Source organism: Mustelus asterias, chromosome 1, assembly GCF_964213995.1.
Source record: "Mustelus asterias chromosome 1, sMusAst1.hap1.1, whole genome shotgun sequence".
Classification (NCBI taxonomy): Eukaryota; Metazoa; Chordata; class Chondrichthyes; order Carcharhiniformes; family Triakidae; genus Mustelus; species Mustelus asterias.
In genome coordinates, this window is record NC_135801.1 from 12,936,130 (window position 1) to 12,957,214 (window position 21,085).

The 21,085-nt window shown below is 46.1% G+C and overlaps 1 protein-coding gene across 3 annotated transcripts in view; it reads right to left on the minus strand.

Moving 5' to 3' along the window:
* Positions 1-21,085, minus strand: part of lef1 (lymphoid enhancer-binding factor 1) — a 182,020-nt gene that overhangs the window by 135,166 nt on the left and 25,769 nt on the right. The window lies entirely within an intron of this gene.

The following is a 21,085-nucleotide window of genomic DNA, read 5'->3' on the forward strand; positions in this document are numbered from 1 at the left end:
GCAGCACTAACCACTGTGCCACCGTGCAGCCTAAATTATGCCCCATTGGCCAAACAGGTGTGTACACAGACATACACACACACACTCAGACACACGCACTCAGACACACACACTCAGACACACACACACACTCAGACACACACACATACATACTCAGACACACACACTCAGACACACACTCAGACACACACTCAGACACACACATACACAGACACTCAGACACACACACACTCAGACACATACACACACACACATACTCAGACACACACACACACTCAGACACACACACACACCAGTGTACATGCACACCACACACACACACTCACTCACACATACTCAGATTCACACACACACACGCTTCCCTGCACTATAATTCACACATAGAGTTTGCAACATAGCGAGGGAATAATAATATTGAGTGTATGAGGCTCCCCTTAGTGCCCGCAGCATTATAACAAATACTGCCCCCAGTGGAATTTATCGCTCCCCTTTACGTTGTAGCTGCTTTGAATAAAATATTATCAAAAAGACTCTTTGCCAACTGGCTAAATACGACTAAAAAATTCTCATGGGAGAGATTCGCATGCTGACAGCCACTAAACCCGACAGGTTTAGCTAAACAAAGGGAATTAGCAAGGGGCAAGAGTGTAAACTACTTCAGGTAAATTACTGGACTCCAGCAAGCTGTTACTGATGAGCAATATTTGCACAGGTCTCTTGGCCTGTCTGGCATTCTTTAGTCATCTATTCATGAGCTCCCAGCTGCTTTGAAGTCTACCAGGTGATCTAATAATGGGGAGGAAGCAGGAACACGCAGCGACAGTTTGGCAGCCGTTCTCTATTTCAAACTCATTCCCTGCCCTACAAACACGTACATTCAAACTTCCTTTGTTGGTTTCCTCTGTGAACTCCTGGACTGTTTCTATTCTCCCTCAAATAAATAAGTTTAAAAATATTTCTTAAACAAATCCTCCTCTTTGATTGTTAAGTTTCAGCGATGTGAGTGTCAGACAATCTCAAACCAGAGGGTAATAATGTTCCGTTCCATTCTGTATAAAAATCTTCAATCAGATGGATCAAAACGCAACAAATGCAAAGTAACATACACCAGCCCTCTGAAATGTGGCTCCGGCTGTGTTTAACATTACGCGTTGTATTGCTGTGAAGGTTTAAAGAAATAATGTCGAAATAATTAAAAGGAAAAGGGCTAACTGAATACTCTGGGTCCAACAGTATCAAGGCTCACCGCGTAAAGAAACGAGACGAGGTACCACAAAAAGAATCTGTTTTACAGGTTGTGTCATTTATCAGGACTGTACTGTACAAGTGACGCTGTTGATTTGGACTTTACTGCACAAGTGACGTTGATTCAGGCTCTATTGTACAAGTGACGCTCTTGATTCAGACTGCACTATACAAGTGACACTGTTGAGTCAGGCTGTATTGTACAAGTGACGCTGTTGATTCAGACTGTATTGTATAAGTGACACTGTTGATTCAGACTGTATTGTACAAGTGACGCTGTTGATTTGGACTGTATTGTATAAGTGACTCTTGTTTCGGGCTGTATTGTATAAGTGACACTGTTGATTCAGACTGAATTGTATAAGTGACACTGTTGTTTCGGCCTGTATTGTATAAGTGACACTGTTGATTCGGACTCTATTGTATAAGTGACACTGTTGATTGAGACTGTATTGTATAAGAGACACTGTTGATTGAGACTGTATTGTATAAGTGACACTGTTGATTCAGGCTGTATTGTATAAGTGACACTGTTGATTCGGGCTGTATTGTATAAGTGACACTGTTGTTTTGGACTGTATTGTATAAGTGACACTGTTGATTCGGACTGTATTGTATAAGTGACACTGTTGATTGAGACTGTATTGTATAAGTGACACTGTTGATTCGGGCTGTATTGTATAAGTGACACTGTTGTTTCAGACTGTATTGTATAAGTGACACTGTTGATTCGGACTGTATTGTATAAGTGACACTGTTGATTCAGACTGTATTGTATAAGTGACACTGTTGTTTCGGACTGTATTGTATAAGTGACACTGTTGATTGAGACTGTATTGTATAAGTGACACTGTTGATTCGGACTGTATTGTATAAGTGACACTGTTGATTCAGACTGTATTGTATAAGTGACACTGTTGTTTCAGACTGTATTGTATAAGTGACACTGTTGATTGAGACTGTATTGTATAAGTGACACTGTTGATTCGGACTGTATTGTATAAGTGACACTGTTGATTCGGACTGTATTGTATAAGTGACACTGTTGATTCAGACTGTATTGTACAAGAAATCCTTTTGTTAGGGCTCCATTGCCGCTGTGAAAGTGACGGTGAGCAGTCCAGACCCCGGGAAAAAGCAAATGCAAGAGCAAAACAGGAAAAACTGTCAACCTTATGCTGCTCTCATAAGCTCCGACTATTGTTGATGTTGTTTTACACCCACGTCATCTTCACACTTGCCCTCTGCATTCCCTTGGCTTTTGTTCCTCCATCAGCCTCACCATTCTTGTACTTTCTCTTTGATCTTCAGATAACTGCACCCGGGGACTGGAGTGGATTGATTTTTTTTGTTTTGACTCATTGTTTGAAGATCAGTACTCAAAGTGACTCGCTGCCTCTGATGTCCAACCTTAAACAGCATAAAAGACTTACCTGATTCTATAGACCATCAGCTGGGAGACTCTCTAGCCTTTTAGCTGTCATTCTCCTCTGTTTCCACTGAAAGTACATTTTGCAGATAAAAGAAAAATGTATTTTTTCTCGGTGTTCTGAGTAAAATGCAGGATGCAGACAGTATTAGCAGGGTTATTATGTTCCATACCTTACAAAGAGACTTAATCATATCCCTTTATTCTTCCGTTATTAACCCTCTCATACAAGAACGTTTTATAATAATGCTCTTTTACCAAGAAGAACATTTTTTCCCGAGGTATAAAAACGCTACACTTCGCTCGATTCAAATAACCCAGTTGAGTTACAAAGCCCTGGATTAGCAGCAATGCAGATTTCATTACCTAGACCCCAAAGGCTGGAAAAGCCCAGAAGAAGGAGGATTTTGGTGACAGGATGACAATGTTTGAATAATTTACAGGCCTCGGTGCACTGTGTTACACAGCTCCCCCACTAAATGAGGGATCAGCATTTTAAACAGGAATTCTGCTTGCTACCACTGGAAATCAACAAACGCACAAGCCGCAGTGTTCTGACGCTCTTGTGACTAGCTGCCCAGCCTCGCTCAACTCCAGCTCATCGGAAACACCGCTGCTTCCGCCCAAAATTGGACGAATCCCGTTCGCCGATACGTCACTGACCCACCCACTCCGGCAAGGGCTCAATTTTCAAATCCTCCAAATTGGGCGGCACGGTGGTTAGCACTGCTGCCTCACGGTGTCAGAGACCCGGGTTCGATTCCAGCCTCGGGTGACTGTCCGTGTGGAGTTCTCCCCGTGTCTGCCTCTGTGTTTCCTCCGGGTGCTCTGGTTTCCCCCCCACAGTCCAAAGATGCGCGGGTTAGGTTGATTGGCCATGATAAATTGTCCCTTAGTGTCAGGGGGACGAGCTAGGGTAAATATGTGGGGTTACGGGGAAAGGGTGGGATTGTTGTCAGTGCAGGATCAATGGGCCGAATTGCCTCCTTCTGCACTGTAGGGATTCTAAGATTCATCATTTTTCCACAAATGTGGCTTCGCCCCCCCTCACCCCAAATTCCACGTGCTCCTCCAGCCCTACAACACTCCGAGATCTCTACACTCCCCCAATTCCCGCCATTCTCGCTTTCCTTCACTCCTCCATTAGTGGCCTTGTCTTCAAATGCCCAACGATATGGCATTCCCACCCTAAAATCTCCCTCTGTCTCACAACCGCTCTCTCCTCTTTTAAGATGCTCTTTACAACCTACATCTCCCACCAGGTTTTTTGGTGTTGTCATAACAGCCTCCTATGCAGCTCATGTTGAACTTTATTTGATATCGCTCCTCTGAAGCACCTTGGGATAGATTTTGCCACATTAGAGGCGCTAATTTTCAAACTGCTGCTTCTCCAATGTCCTCCATGCTGCTCCTCAGTATTCTACCTTTGCAAGCGTGTCCTGGCAACATGTACGCCAGTCTACTGAGGATGGAGGGATGATCACATCCAAACTCTGTTCAGTCCCACCACACCTTAGCGTGACTTCTTCCAAAAGAGGCGAAACGCCGGTAATCTGGAGTGGGATCTAATTGTATCCAGTTATCCCACCCCCCTACCAGCCCCCAACCACTCCTCCAGGTTCAGCACCTTAACCTCCTCCCAGTCTATGATCACCCCCCGCCCTTCAACATTGAGCCAGATACCTAGCCTGCGAAAGCAGATGCTGGAAATCTGAAACATAAAACAGAAAATGCTCAGCAGGTTAGGCAGGAATCTAGCCGAGCCTTGGTACAGAACCGAGGGAGCAAAGGTCAAGTATATCTGGTACTTTAACTGCAATGTCTTCTTCCTGGTCAGGCTTTAATCGAGGCCTTGTGTTGCAATGTTGAGTAGAGTAATTGTAGATTGGTGTTTGTAAATTGTAAAATGCCAGGGAGAAGGTATTGCATTATCCATTTAAAAAGGTGGTGCTTTTTCTGTGCTTAGAAAGTTAAAAAAAATACAAGTACACATAGAGTACCCAAAATGAAACATTTGTATCAGAAGGCCAAGCAGCAGGGTTACCAAGGTAACAGGCTTTCAGGCATTTGAACTATTTGAATTCAGCCTATCAATTTGAACGTGGCACTTAAATACCAACAATCTATTAGATTTAAATCCGATTGTTTTGGCAACCAAGGACCAATCCTACTGTGGGGGATATTGATATGTCATCACAGGTATAAAAGGAAGGGGGCAGTGCGACAGAGAGGAAGAGCACTGCCACCTGCCATAGCTCATAGCTTTTAGCCCAAAGCCTCATCTAGAAAGCAAAGAAGAAAGAAGAATCCACAGAGAAGGCCCAGAATATTCCGGAAGACACAAAACCTGGTTGTAATTTCGAGAGTGACTAAAATTCTACTTCTTTTGTTAATAAGTGGGAATTGTATTTATCGCAACAACATTCCATTAGAATAGTGTTTTATTTGATTTGTTAATAGTTTAGTTAACCTGTTCACTGTTAGTTTGATAAATAAATGATTACTTGTTGACTTTAGAAAGCGTGTCGGGTAGTCATTTTGATTTCGCCACTAAAAGTTGCTGAAGAGCAGATTGGACCACTTCACTCTCACGTTTACAGTTTATGGGGCAAGGTACTCTTCATTGAGTGGTTAGGTGTTAGTTCTCGGAGGAGGGGACCCACCTCTGCTTCATAACAATTGTCTGAAGTGGATTTGAAAGATCCCATCACACTATTTGAAGATGCGTTGGGCAGTTCTTTCTGGTGCACCAGCCGATCTTCACCCCTCAGCCATCATCTAAAGCAGAAGATCGGGTCATCCATTTCAGTACCGCTTGCGGGATCTTGCTGCGTTTCCTACATTCCAACCGCAAGGATACTTGGCAGCAACCTGATGTCGTGACAGGCCTTACATTTCTTTCTCTCTCCCCTAAAGTGGTTCAATCAGTCAAATCTGGGACTGTGCAGCCCAGGCCCCAGAGTGTGAACCTGCCGCTTTGTGTGGACTCAGACTGAGCAGCGACGCAATCCATCAGTCAAACCAGCCTCCCATCCATTGACTCTGTCTACACTTCCCACTGCCTCGGCAAAACAGCCAGCATAATTAAGGACCCCACGCATCCCACATACTCTCTTCCATCTTCTTCCATCGGGAAAAAGATAGAAAAGTCTGAGGTCACATACCAACCGACTCAAAAACAGTTTCTTCCCTGCTGCTGTCAGACTTTTGAATGGGCTTACCTTACATTGAGTTGATCTTTCCCTGCACCCTAGCTATGACTGTAACGTTACATTCTGCACTCTCTCCTTTCCTTCTCTATGAACGGTATGCTTTGTCTGTATAACGCGCAAGAAACAATATTTTTCACTGTATGTTAATACATGTGACAATAATAAATCAAATAATAAATTAAATCAAATCAAATGGGGCCATTCAGCCTCGGGATAGCGAATCAGCATTAGCAAGGTGTAAAATAATCAAACTGGAATTCCCATGTTCGGACATCAAATCAGGACAAAGGCAGGTTATGCTCTGATGGTCCCCACAGTCAAATAACCTGCAAACTCTCTGTCCAATAAATACTGACCAAGGGTAAAGTGCCAGGGGAGCTGTCGCTGCAAGATGCAAAGCCTCAGGAGTAGATGGAGCTGAAAATGTACAGCAAAATACATTCCCCACTCAGTCGATAATGGTGTATAATCAAGCTGAAATCTGCAGTACAATATTGTAATGTTAGATCCCACTGACACTGAACATTGGATTTAGCCATTTGCTAACTTGAAGAACAGATCACAAAGCACTCCTCTCAGTGAGAGAAAAGCTGCCTTCATCCTTTGTTCCCCGTATCTGTCCCCACAAGACTGTAGTTCTATTATCCTCACAAATTGCTGATCAAAAAAGGCAAAAAAGAAACCATGTTGAGCAACACACACACACACACACACACATACACACACACACACACACGTGCGTTTACACGTGTACATTCACATGTGTACACATAGGTGCGCATAGGTGCACGCACACAGGTATGTGGGCACACACACATACACACATGCACATGCACACACAAGTGTAGCCATAAGCATGTGCACGCACACATACATGCATCTGTACATACAAGTGTACGGGCAGCACGGTGGCACAGTGGTTAGCACTGCTGCCTCACAGTGCCAGGGACTTGGGTTCGATTCCCGGCTTGGGTCACTGTCTGTGTGGAGTTTGCACGTTCTCTCCGTGTCTGTGTGGGTTTCCTCCGGGTGCTCCGGTTTCCTCCCACAGTCCAAAAGACGTGCTGGTTAGGTGGATTGGCCAGGCTAAATGCTCCCTCAGTGTACCCAAACAGGCGCCGGAGTGTGGCGACTAGGGGATTTTCACAGTAACTTCATTGTAGTGTTAATGTAAGCCTACTTGTGACACTAATAAATAAACTTTAAGTGTGCACACATGCCACATACATGTACGTGTGCACATGTATTCACGCATGCACACATGTGCACACATGCACAGTGCTTGTGGAGACAGAGTTCCATCTTCACATTAAGGATACTCTCCATCATGTTGTGTGGCACTACCACTGTGCTAAATTGGATAGACTTCGAAAGGATCCAGCAACACAAAACTGGGCAACCATGAGGAACTGTGGACCATCAGCAGCAGCAGAATTATACTCAGCCACAATGTGTAACCCCACGGTCCGGCATATCCCCCACCCTATCATTACCATCAAGCCAGGGGATCAATCCTAGTTCAATGGAGAGTGGGAGAGGGCATACCAGGAGCAGCACCAGGCATATCAGAATGGAGCGCACCAGAATGATAGGGAGTGGGATAGCTTGATCTTGGTTTTGGACAAAGTTCAGCACAACATCGAGGGCCGAAGGGCCTGTACTGTGCTGTACTGTTCAATGTTCTATGTTCTATACCTAAAAATGAGGTGTCAACCTGGTGAAGCTACAACACAGGACTACGTGCGTGCCAAACAGCTTAAACAGCAAGTGATAGACAGAGTTAAGGAATTCCACAACCAATGGATCAGATCCAAGCTCTGCAGTCCTGCAACATCCAGCCATGAATGGTGGTGGACAATTAAACAACTCACTGGAGGAAGAGGCTCCCCAAATATCCCATCCTCAATGATGGAGGAGCCCAGCACATCAGCGCAAAAGATGCAACAGTGTATACACACACACACACAAACACACACACACATCAGTGTATACACACACACACCAGTGTACACGCACACAACACACAACAGTGTATACACACAAACCGACACACATCAGTGTATACACACACAGCTACAAACATCAGTGTATACACACACCCACATACATCAGTGTATATACACACAGTTATGAACACCAGTATATACATACACCTATACACACCAGTGCATACACACACACCTACACATACCCAGTGTATACACACACCCACACACACCAATGTGTACACACATACCCACTTACACCAGTGCATACACACACACCAGTGTACACATGCACCCACACATGCCAATGTATACACACACATTAGTGTACACACACCCACACACACTAGTGTACACACATACACATACAATATAGAGAAACCGCTATAGTCCCCAGACCCCATTCCTTCAGTAACCAAAATACTGTGATAGAAAGTTATAAATGGAGGCATTTGAAATGCAATGCTGAAGATCTGAGGAATTACACAATGATTCTATCCATGTGTGCAGAATGTGATTGCAAACACAACCAAGAAATTGCTGCTGGCCACCTAAGCAAACAGTCTTACCACCCTCCCCCCACTGAATGTCCAAACTGTTAACAGAGACGTCACCTATTTTGCACCATTGCATCAAATCACGGGGCCTGATTTTACCATCAAGTTGCGCCCATTTTCGGATGCGAAAACTTGGTAAAGTCGGGCGTGAGGTGAGTAGAGCAATCCGCACCCGCCTCTGCGCCCGTTCCCCCTTTACCAATCGCCAAAAATGGCCACCGTCTGGACCGCGCCAAAAATGGGCGCAACGTCAATTTAAATGCATTTAAATTGACTTAATGGACTGCATGCCAAAAATTACCGGCACTTCCCCCTTTGCCATCGCGTTCATCCATCCAGATTCGGCATGAAACAGATATGGTCCACAAAGGTCCGATTCGGGCTCGGCTAAGTTCAGAGTTTCCGACAGCTCTCTGACTTAGATTGGTGGTGGTGGAGGGGTGGGGGGGTGGCGGCGGGGAGGGGGGAGGGGGTGGGTGGGTCAGATGGCTCTCTGCTGGGGGGGAAGGGGGGGTCCCCTGCCACTCTGCATGTGATCAGTGGGAGGGGAGTGGGGGTCCGCTGCCACTCTGTGGGGGAAGGGGGGCAAGGGGCCGCGATCGGTCTGGGTAGCGGGGGGGGGGGGGGTGGGGGGGATAAGGGGGTCAGTTACGTTGTGGGGGTGGGGCAATGTCTGTGGGGGCCAGGGGATGGCATTATCCGGCCCGGGAGCGATGTAGCAGGGGAGCATTTTTCTATTTTTTGTTATTGCACATGCGCAGTTGGAGGCGCCGATCGGAGCTGCAGTGTTTTGGGCAATTTATGACCCACCCACAGGCTTCTGCAGTGCGATTCGGAATCGCTGATATCTTAGCAGGCAGAGTGTGTATGGGGGCGCCTCAGAACCGGTGTAAAAGTCGGATCTGAAACACTCCCAGTTTCAAGTCCACCCAACACTTCGAATCAAATGGTAAAATCAGGCTCAAGGTCTCCCTCTTCGCTTATAAACCTCAGTTTGAGTTTGGATGTCAGCGGAAAATACACAATATTGATCAGCTGTGATGATGATTGACTGACATGTTATCGTCTTTTGTACCGACATAAAGTCCAAAGTCCCTCCCCGAAAGTTCTGAAACAAGAACCTCCAAATCTGGGGTCGCCATTTCTCAATGCTGGCTATCGAAACCTGCAAAACTTTAAAAGCAGGCTGAGTGGCACAATGGTTAGCACTGCTGCCCCACAGCGCCAGGGACCCGGGTTCGATTCCCGGCTCAGGTCACTGTCTGTGTGGAATTTGCACGTTCTCCCCATGTCTGCGTGGGTTTCCTCCGGGTGCTCTGGTTTCCTCCCACAGTCCAAAAGACCTGCTGGTTAGGTGCATTGGCCGTACTAAATTCTCCCTCAGTTGTACCCGAACAGGTGCAGGAGTGTGTGGCAACTAGGGGATTTTCACAGTAACTTCATTGCAGTGTTAATATAAGCCTACTTGTTACACTAATAAATAAACTCTGAACGTTGGGGTGACAATCAAGCAGGGCTGTTTTGTCTTGGATGGCGTTGAAATCCTTGAGTGTTGTTGGAGCTGCATCCATCTGAGCCTACTTGTGACACTAATAAATAAAATTGGATTGCTCTTGGACAGAGCCAGCATGAATTCAGTGGGCTGAATGGCCTCCTCTGTGCTATAACCGTATCTGGGGGGATTCTAGATACTTAGCTTACCTATTTCTCCACCCGCCCCCCTCCCCCTCCCCGGCATGGCTCCCCTTTCATCTCCAGATTTCACTCTTCTGAGGAAAACCGATCAAAACAAATTCACAAAGTGAAGGACAAGTGGAAAGGGGGAAAGCCCCGTAACGGGGAACTGCAGCAAATAAAAACCAAATCTCAAAGGAAACTTAAAGCATCAAAACAAACTGTGATTGGAGGGGTCAATAAAAGCACCCCAGTCCCCCAAGGTGCCCACTGTGTATGGAAGACCTTGATGGTACCTGTAGACACTGCGTACTCCCTCTCCAAAGACACCCAACTGCAGACGTAGCCCTGGAAGAGGGGCAAACAGTCTGGCCAGATAACACCCCACCCCCCCCCCACCCCCCCACCCCATGATCACCCGCTGTCTTTCATTCGAGGGACATGGGCGTCGCTGGCTAGGCCAGCATTTATTACACCATCCCTAGTTGCCCTTGAGGAGGCAGTGGTGAGCTGTCTCCTTGAAACGCTGCAGCCCAGATGCTGTGGGTTGACCCACGATGCCGTTAGGGAGGCACTTTGCAGCGTTGACGGGGCTGTTTGATTCGCTGTTGTCTTTTCCGGTGCCTGGGTCGTGCCAGGTGGTCCGACCGGGTTTTATCCCTTTTTGTTGATTTTGTAGCGATTGATGCTGAGTGGCTCACCAGGCCATTTCTGAGGGCCGTTGAGAGCCAGCCCGCACTCGCGAGGGCGTTTGCTCATCAGGAGGGAATCTGTTGAAAGGGGGAAACTCAGAGAGTATTTTCTGTTGGATCGACAGCTCTCATTAGATCACTGGTGAGAGCCAGCTGGTTCAAATAGGGTTACATGTGCGAGTATAAAACCTGATTGTAACCACATTTTCTGCTCAGCTGGGTGGCGTGACCAGTATTTGTCATCATCCCTCCTGCCACATCATTCACATATCTATTATTCCCATCGAGACATCGTGTGTCAGCAGGATTCTAGTGCTTGCTAGTTCCATCTTCGCACGGTTACTCAGGTAACAAGCCCCCCCTCCATAATCTCTGCTTTCTTTCCATGCAGGCTGAATTACATGTAATTGTGTTGTTTCTTGTGTGTGTGTGTGTGTGTGTGTGCGCGCACTGATTGAATTCAGGCTGAATAGCAACCTCTCGATCAGACACAACAGCCAGTCAATGCATCGCATCCTGGAGACTGCACTTGAGCAAGATCAAAGCCAAGGCTGAGAGCATTTGTGTTCCCTGGGATCGCTACGGGCTTTTAAACTCAGCCCAGTTCTCAATGTCACGTCAGATTACAGCCGTGCCAATGCTGCCAGGACAGGTCAAGAGCTCATCGATAACTGATCCCAACAAGAAAGTTACAAGGTCATTTCTCTACCTCAACCATCACACCCCCAACTCTGCTCCTCCAACACCATTTTCAGTCCTTCCAAACAAACTCATTCACAAAGTGTCATTCTTTCCGGATGTATCACAGCTTGGTATGGGTCCTGCTCTGCCCAAGGCCGCAAGAAACTACAAAGGGCCGTGTACGAAGCCCAATCCATCACACAAACCAGCCTCCCATCCATTGACACTGTCTACACTTCCCGCTGCCTCAGCAAAGCAGCCAGCATAATCAAGGACCCCACACACCCCGGACATACTCTCTTCCATCTTCTTCCGATGGGAAAAAGATACAAATCTCTGAGGACGCGTACCGACCGACTCAAGAACAGCTTCTTCTCTGCTGCCATCAGACTTTTGAATGGACCTAACTTGCGCTCAGTTGATCTTTCTCTACACCTTAGCTCTGACTGTAACACTACATTCTGCACTCTCTCCTTTCCTTCTCTATGAACTGTATGCCTTGTCTGTATAACGCGCAAGAAACAATACTTCTCACTGTGTAGCAATACATGTGACAATAATAAATCAGATCAAATCAAAATCAAAGTGCCAACAAACACAAGAAATTAATCATTTCACATTCTACTCTTTATCTTCGAAAGGAAACAATCTTTAGTTGGGGTGGACTAGTTTGGGTGGTGGTGGTGAGGTGGGAGGGGGGAGAGGGAGAGAGGGGTTGGGCGAGAGGTACCTTTTGGGCACAAAAGGGATCGTTGCTGACTGACTGCGATGTTCAGGAGGAGAAGGGAGGCTGCACATAAAACCATTCATTAAGATGACCCTCCTGCTTAACAGAACACAAGACCGCTTTTGTTAAGCAATCCAAATAAGTCACATATGCTGCAACAATCAGACTTTCTTCAAAAAAAACAGCAGAAACCACAACTATTTCTTTTGAGTTCAGCTCCAATCGTAAACCACTGACATTTTTATTTCTTCTATCGGGATGATTTGGTAAACTGCAAACAAACATGCTCAAAGTGCATGCGGATAAACCAGAGATCCTTCAAAATTGAAACCATGTAATGGAACAAAACACATGTAGGCACTCACAGTTGCCAGGGTATGTATACAGACATGCAGTCACATGTATAGACACAAATTAGGAGGCCCATAGTTACACATACAGACGCACATATTTAGGCACACAATCACACATGTACAAACATGTGGACACACAGTCACATACATACAGACACACATATAGACACACAGTCACATATATAGACGCAAACAAGGAGACCCATAGTTACATATATAGACACACATATCTAGGCACACAATCACACATAGAATCACTACAGTGCAGAAGGAGGCTATGTGCACCGACCACAATCCCACCCAGGCCCTATTCTCATCAACCCACGTATTTATCCTGCTAATCCCCTGACACTAGGGTCAATTTAGCACGGCCAATCCACCTAACCCGCACATCTTTGGATGGTGGGAGGAAATCGGAGTACCCGGAGGAAACCCAGGCAGACATGAGGAGAACGTGCAAACTTCACACAGACCGTGACCCGAGGCCAGAATCGAACCCTGGTCCCTGACGCTGTGAGGCAGCAGAGCTGACCACAGTGCCACCGCGCCGCCCATATGTACACATATACAAACATATAGACTCACAGTCACATACATACAGACACACAAACATAGACACACAGTCACATATATACAGATGCTCGTAAATAGACAGTCACATATATACAGATACACATATAGACACAGTCACATATATACAGATACACACACATAGACACACAGTCACATATATACAGATACACATATAGACACAGTCACATATATACAGATACACACACATAGACACACAGTCACATATATACAGATACACATATAGACACACTCACATATATACAGATACACACACATAGACACACAGTCACATATATACAGATACACATATAGACACACAGTCACATATATACAGCTACACACACATAGACACACAGTCACATATATACAGATACACATATAGACACACAGTCACATATATACAGATACACACACATAGACACACAGTCACATATATACAGATACACATATAGATAAACAGTCACATATATACAGATACACAGATATAGACACACAATCACATGTATGCACACACATATATCGGCACAGTCGCACATACACACACACGCACACTCACACACACACGCACACACACACACACAACCCCTTCAGTATTGGGAAATCTCAGGAGCTGCTATTACTTCCAAAACAAAAAGAATTATTGCATGGACCAACTCCAATGTATTTATATTAGAAAGCAAATACAACAGGCACTTTGCAAGAGCTAGCAGCGTACAATCTGTGCAGCGATTTCCAATTTATTTTCCATATAACAGAAAAGGCTCATTCTGCCCGTTCAAAGGTTACTTTTCTTTATACCTCGCCACCTTTAACTCATAGTTTCAAAACTGGGCCTCATCAGAAAGAGGAAATGTTCCCAATGTCCACGGCTCACCCTTTCTATGGTTCCCGCGACTGAAATTGCCACCTTCATGACCCAGGGCCCGAGACAGAAGCTCTATTGCCAATAGATCAATAATCGTGATGCTACGGCAGGAGGTGGTTGGGGGGGCGGGGGGGTGGGGGGGGGGGGGGGTGAGGAGGGGGGGATCAATTCATTTCGACCGTCTTCTTAACACACAAGGGCTTTGTTATTCAGACGTTAGACAGACAACGCTGGTGAACGCAGGAGGTTCTGTTCTGAGTCAACAGAATAAGTGAGTCGTTTGCTCCACTACCCCAGGAATGAATTAAGGACTCAACTCACACTGCTTGGTGAGCCTCACTGTGGCCACAAGTAATCCGCAGTAAACCACCAGATAGTGCCTTTCAATAACCCTGTCCGAAACCTGTGTCTGAATACGTATACTTTGGCCTTTATAGGCCAGGCCAGCTTTCACTAGAGTCCATTTGCTGGATTTTTTGAACTGTTGAAGATTGAGGTTGATAGGTTCTCATTTTTTTGGTGTAAGTATATCCTGACTTGAGAAAGGATATACTGGTTACAGAAGAGATTCACTAAATTAATTCCAGAGTTGAGAGGGTTGGCTAATGAGGAGGGACTGAATAGACTGGGGCTATACTCACTGGAATTCAGAACAATGAGGAGAGATCTTATAGAAACATATAAGATTATGAAGGGGATAGATAAGATAGAAGCAGGGAGGTTGTTTCCACTGGCAAGAGAAACTAGAACCAGGGGGCATGGCCTCAGAATAAGTAGAAACAGATTTAGGACTGAGTTGAGGAGGAACTTCTTCACCCAAAGGGTTGTGAATCTGTGGAATTCCCTGCCCAGTGAAGCAGTTGAGGCTACCTCATTGAATGTTTTTAAGGCAAGGATAGATAAATTTTTGAACAGTAAAGGAATTAAGGGTTATGGTGAGCGGGCGGGTAAGTGGAGCTGAGTCCACAAAAAGATCAGCCACGATCTTATTGAATGGCAGAGCAGGCTCCAGGGGCCAGATCGCCTACTCCTGTTCCGGGTTCTTATGTTCTTCAGGGATATGAATGTTGGACGGGCCACTTTGCCACAACCTCAGCAGAATGGTTGATCCAGTTTGAGGGGCTGAATGGCCCACTGCAGTTTCCACACTCACTGTGTGTGTGTGTGTGTGTGTGTGTCGGCCACTAGAATTTAACAGATGGAAAATTCAGCGAGAGGGACGGGGGAACAGCCTCTTGCGTGAATTCTCAATACACAACCCTGGTAGATAAATCAAGGTTGTTGTTGCTGCTGTTGTCTGAAGCTCCATTCATGGAGACAGGCAGCCGTGGAAGAATGCAGGCCTGAATTACTGAGAGGCGTTCCCCAGACAAAGCTCAGTGTCAAGTGTCTGAATTCCTACAAACATCCCTTAACGCTGTTTAATTTTGACATGGGTGGTATTAAGTTAACTCACCCAGAGGAAAACAGACGCAAGCATATCAGCTGCCAGATTTACAAAAGGCCCGATGTTACCTTACACTGTTAGAGAAAGCAAACCAGGGGGGCAAATATGGGTGGCATGGTGGCACAGTGGTTAGCACTGCTGCCTCACAGCACCAGCGGCCCGGGTTCGATTCCTAGCTTGGGTCACTGTCTGTGCGGAGTCTGCACGTTCTCCCCGTAACTGCATGGATTTCCTCTGGGTGCTCCGGTTTCCTCCCAAGATCCGAAAGACCTGCTGGTTAGGTGCATTGGCCATGCTAAATTTTTCCTCAGTGCACCCAAACAGGTACCAGAGTGCGGCGACTAGCGGATTTTCACAGTAACTTCGTTACAGTGTTAATGTAAGCCTACTTGTGACACTAATAAATAAACTTTACTTTAAACTCGGGATGGGCAATAAATGCTGGCCAGGAATCATAGAATCCTACAGTGCAGAAGCAGGCCATTTGGCCCATCGAGTCTGCACCGACCACAATCCCACCCAGACCCTATCTCCATAACCCCATGCATTTACCCTAGCTAGTCCCCCTAGCATGAAGGGACAATTTGTCACGGCCAATCAACCTATCTTGCACATCTTTGGACTGTGGGAAGAAATGGGAGCACCCGGAGGAAACCCACACAGACACGGGGAGGACGGGCACACTCCGCACAGACAGTGACCCGAGGCTGGAATTGAACCTGGGTCCCTGGTGCTGTGAGGCAGCAGTGCTAACCACTGTGCCACCGTGCCGCTCATGCAGCACAGTGGAATGGAAAGTGATGCCCACGTCCCACAAATGAACTAAAAGGAATGGTGCAGCTCCAAATACTGTCCTCCCTTTTCTGGCCTAGCAGGCAATAAAGCAAATCGATGTTAGTTTGTATTTTAACTCTGATTTATCAGGAACAAATGCTGGAGAAAATTAAACATGCTGAATAACAATTTTTAAAAAGCACTCAAGTAACAAGTGATAAAAGAACGCGAGGAGGTGCCTCTGAATTGGTATGTGGACGGTAAGGTATCATTTACTTTTTCACTTTTAAAAACAGACTCACAAATTCAATCTAAACAGGAAACTATCGAGTGAAAGTGTGAAAGGAGACAAGCGCTCACTTCTAATCCCCCAGCAATGGTGGCAAGTGCCAGTCATCTGAGTTAACCAACTGATGCATCTCGCAACGCTGCTGCATTCTCTCAGAACAATTTCCTGTCAAAATGAAACAGGGCACATTAGCACTTTGGGAATGACTCTGAAGTTCGCAGCCGGTCCTTTAATCTGCCTCAACAGCTTCGTCGCGAAACCTACAGAATTCACCGGCTTCCAAGTCGGAATTCATTCAAGTTGCTGGAGTTGAAGCAGGTGGTTGGAGCCACAGCGACTGTAAATCACCAGCAATGACAGCTTGCATTTAGATAGCGCCTTCAACGTGGAGTAAACAACGTTCGACAAGCGACGCCGAGCATTCAAAAACATACTTCAGAATTCTCAAGCAGCGGACGTGATTACATTGAGAAATAAAGGGCAGAATTTCTTGATTACAGAGTCAATTAGCAGCAATCCTATGGGGGGTGGGGCGGGGGGCGGGGGGTGCAGTTGGCAAAATGATCAATGACAAGTATCACTGGTGACCTCAGAGCAAATCTGGTTCCCCGACCCTCGCAGTAAAATTCAGTTCAAGAACGCCAAGTTAGTGGTCACCCATTTAAAACAGAGATGAAGAGGAATTTCTTCTCTCAGAGGAGAGTGAATCTGTGGACTTCTTTATTGCAGAGGGCTGTAGAGGCTGGGTCCCTAAGTGCGTTCTAGGCTGATTTTTAATCAGGGAATCAAGGGCTATGGGAATAAGGCCGCAAGAAACCACAAAGGGTTGTGAGTGTAGCCCAGTCCATCACGCAAACCAGCCTCCCATCCATTGACTCTGTCTACACTTCCCGCTGCCTCGGAAAAGCAGCCAGCATAATTAAGGACCCCACGCACCCCGGATATACTCTCTTCCACCTTCTTCCGTCGGGGAAAAAGAGACAAAGTCTGAGGTCACGTACCAACCGACTCAAGAACAGCTTCTTCCCTGCTGCCATCAGACTTTTGAATGGACCTACCTTATATTAAGTTGACCTTTCGCTGCACCCTAGCTATTACTGTAACACTACATTCTGCACCCTCTCCTTTCCTTCTCCTGTATGTACTCTATGAACGGTATGCTTTGTCTGTATAGCGCACAAGAAACAATACTTTTCACTGTATGCTAATACATGCGACAATAATAAATCAAATCAAATCAAGTAAGGCAGGAAAGCAGAGTTGAGGATTACCACATCAGATCAGTCACCATCATTGAATGGCGGTGTAGATTCGATGGGCTGAATGGCCTACTTCTACTCCTATGTTCTTATGGTCTTATGGGAAAGTGATCCATCTGGGGTTAATTAGCATTAGATTAAACAAAGTGGTTTATAATTGTGTCACGCGGAGCAGTAAGCCTGAGAATTGGGAGGGTTTTAGAAACCAACCAAAGGTGATCAAATAATTGATAAATTGGGGTAAATAGAATATGAGAATATGCCAGCCCTAAACATTCAGACACATTGTCAAAGCTTTGACCATGAAGTAAAAAGGCGAATAGCACAAGTGAGCAATGACAGAACAGGCCCTTACTCTGAGGCGGGAAACTGGTTCACTTTTCGCCCTTAAATTAAATGGCACTAAATGAGGGATTAAAAAAAAGGCAAGAAAGAAAGTAAGCTTTACTGAAATGTTTAACTGATGCAACAGGCGAACAGTTTACAACTCAGTTCATTAACATTCCACAACAAGGTTCCAGTAATTGGATCGATCAGAGCAGGAGTAGGTCATTCGGCCCTTCGAGCTTGCTCTGCCATTCAACTAGATCAAGGCTGATCCTCTCAACACCATTTTCCCACACTATCCCCATACCTTTGATATCTTTTATTAACCAGAAATCTATTCACTCTGCTTTGAACATATTCAATGGCTGAGCCTCCAAGGCCCTCTGGGGGTATAGAATTCCATAGATTCACCTCCACCAAGTGAAGAAATTCCACCTCACCTCAATCCTAAGTGGTCTACCTCTGTGTCCCCAGGTTCTAGACACCCTCAACCAGGGGAAACATCCTTCCTGTATCTACCCTTTTGATCCCTGCAAGAATTTTAGAATCTCAGAATCCTACAGTGCAGAAGGAGGCCATTCGGCCCATCGAGTCTGCACCGACTATAATCCCACCCAGGCCCCATCCCTGTAACCCCATGCATTTACCCTAGCTAGACCCCATGACACTAAGGGGCAATTTTAACATGGCCAATCCACCTAACCCGCACATCTTTGGAGTGTGGGAGGAAACCGGAGCACCCGGAGCAAACCCACGCAGACACGAGGAGAATGTGCAAACTCCAAACAGAGATCCACCCGAGGCTGGAACTGGACCCGAGTCCCTGGCCCAGAAACTCTGGCTGGATCCTGGATGTTGCTTGATGATCCTGCCGTGGCTTTTGGCCTTTTCAAGCTCCGTGGGTGGTTACATTGTCCTGCAGATCATCATCAATCCTGAACATTATTCCAGAACTGTGCGGAGTCTGCACGGGAGAATGTGCAAACTCCTCACAGACAAGTGACCCAAGCTGGGAATCGAACCCGGTCCCTGGCACTGTGAGGCAGCAGTGCTAACCGCTGTGCCACTGTGCCCGCCTGGTGAAGCATTTTGTATGCTTCAATGCGATAAAACAGTACCCATAGTCACTCTTATTGAGACTAGGGGTGCAATCTTTCCATCCTGCCTGCCTCAGGAGTCGTAGAGGACGGGACACAGACCACGCAGAGTTCCGTTGACTTCGGGCACGATTTTCTAGTCTTGTGGTGAGCCGGCCAGAAAATATCATTCGAGTTTTCAATTCTCGATTTTTATTATTTATTCAAGTTTATTAATTAAGTGTCACGAGTTGCCATGGTGGGGTATTTGAAATCCAGAGCATTAGCCTGAGTATCTGGGTGACGTTGCCATTACGGCACCATCTCCCCAGAAATCTGTCCTGTCAGGAGTTGAGATCACCTCCCTCTCTGCTCATCCACAACAAGACAATCAGGTACTTATGACACGTTCTCCGAGATAACTGCTTCAGGCCTACATTTCACTAGCTTCAGATCACATCACGTGGAGCATTGCCCAAGATCAGTGAACAACACTTTGACTTGAGGCATGAGTCTGTACATCGGGGATCATTTAATTTGCAAGCAGGGCATGAACAATCTTAGTCGTGACAAGTTAATTACACCCTACTATCTGCCTCAGAGGTAACAGTGCGTTCCCTCCCTCCCCGTATTTCCTCTTTATTAGCGAGTATTCTTTTTCACCGTCAATGCTTTTGCTATTTATTCCCCTCCAAGATGAATCCTTGAAGAGGAGGATGTGGAACAGAACAAAGCACTGGATCTCCATGGATGACATGTTACCAGGACCAACTGAGGAAGGACTCCGCCCACTTTAGGGTCCCCTTTTCCCCTCTCCCCGCCCCACATGATATGGTGGAGGTTACCAGCAACAACAACAACTTGCATTTTTATAGCACCTTTAACATAATGAATCATCCCAAGATGCTTCACAGAGGCATTGTAAAAATGGCTATTCATGAAGGTCCCACCTTCTCAACTGGCCCCTCGTCTGAGGTGTGGTGTCCCTCAGGTTAAATTGCCACCAGTCAGCTCTCTCCCTCAAAGGGGAAAGCAGTTTATGGTCATCTATGACTCTGGTGACTTTACCTTTTAAAACAAAATATGATGTTTGAGTCATGTAAGGAAGTGTTAGGACGGATGACCAAAAACTTGGTCAAAAATGTTGGCTTTAAGATGTCTCTTAAAGGAGAAAAGTGAGGTAAAGAGGCAGAGAGGTGTAGGGAGGGAAGTCCAGAGTGTGGGACCTGGGCATCTGAAAGCACAACCACCAGTGATGGAGCGATTAACATTGGGGCTGCTCAAGGGGCCGGATTAGATGAGTGCATTGGATATCTTGGGGCATTGTAGGTCTGGAGGTGGGTCTGGGGACTTGTCTGGGGACTTGACAACCAACAACGGGGGGTTGTTGCCAACGATGGATCCAGGGATCCCTAGAGTCCACCTTACGAATAGACCAACAGGGGTGGCAGTGGTTAGTACTGCTGCCTCACAGCGCCAGGGACCCGGATTCGATTCCCGGCTTGGGTCACTGTCTGTGTGGAGTTTGCACATTCTCCCCATGTGTCCATGGGTTTCTTCCGGGTGCTCCGGTTTCCTCCCACAATCCGAAAGAGGTGCTGGTTAGGTGCATTGGCCGTGCTAAATTCTTCGTCAGTGTTATCCGGAGTGTGGCGACTAGGGGATTTTCACGGTAACTTCATTGCAGTGTTAACGGAGGTCTACTTGTGACACTAATAAATAAACTTTAATTTGCTAAAGTATCTTGAGAAGAGAGATTATGTTGTGACTGAGGTGATGAGTTGGTTCACTGGGACTCAAACAAAATAGGTCAAAGCAGTTTATGGTCTGAACTATGATAAAACCACAAAAAAATGTTCCTTTTCCATATCATTGGTGTTCAGCTGAAGAGTAATTGGCCACAGGCCAATAAAATGATGG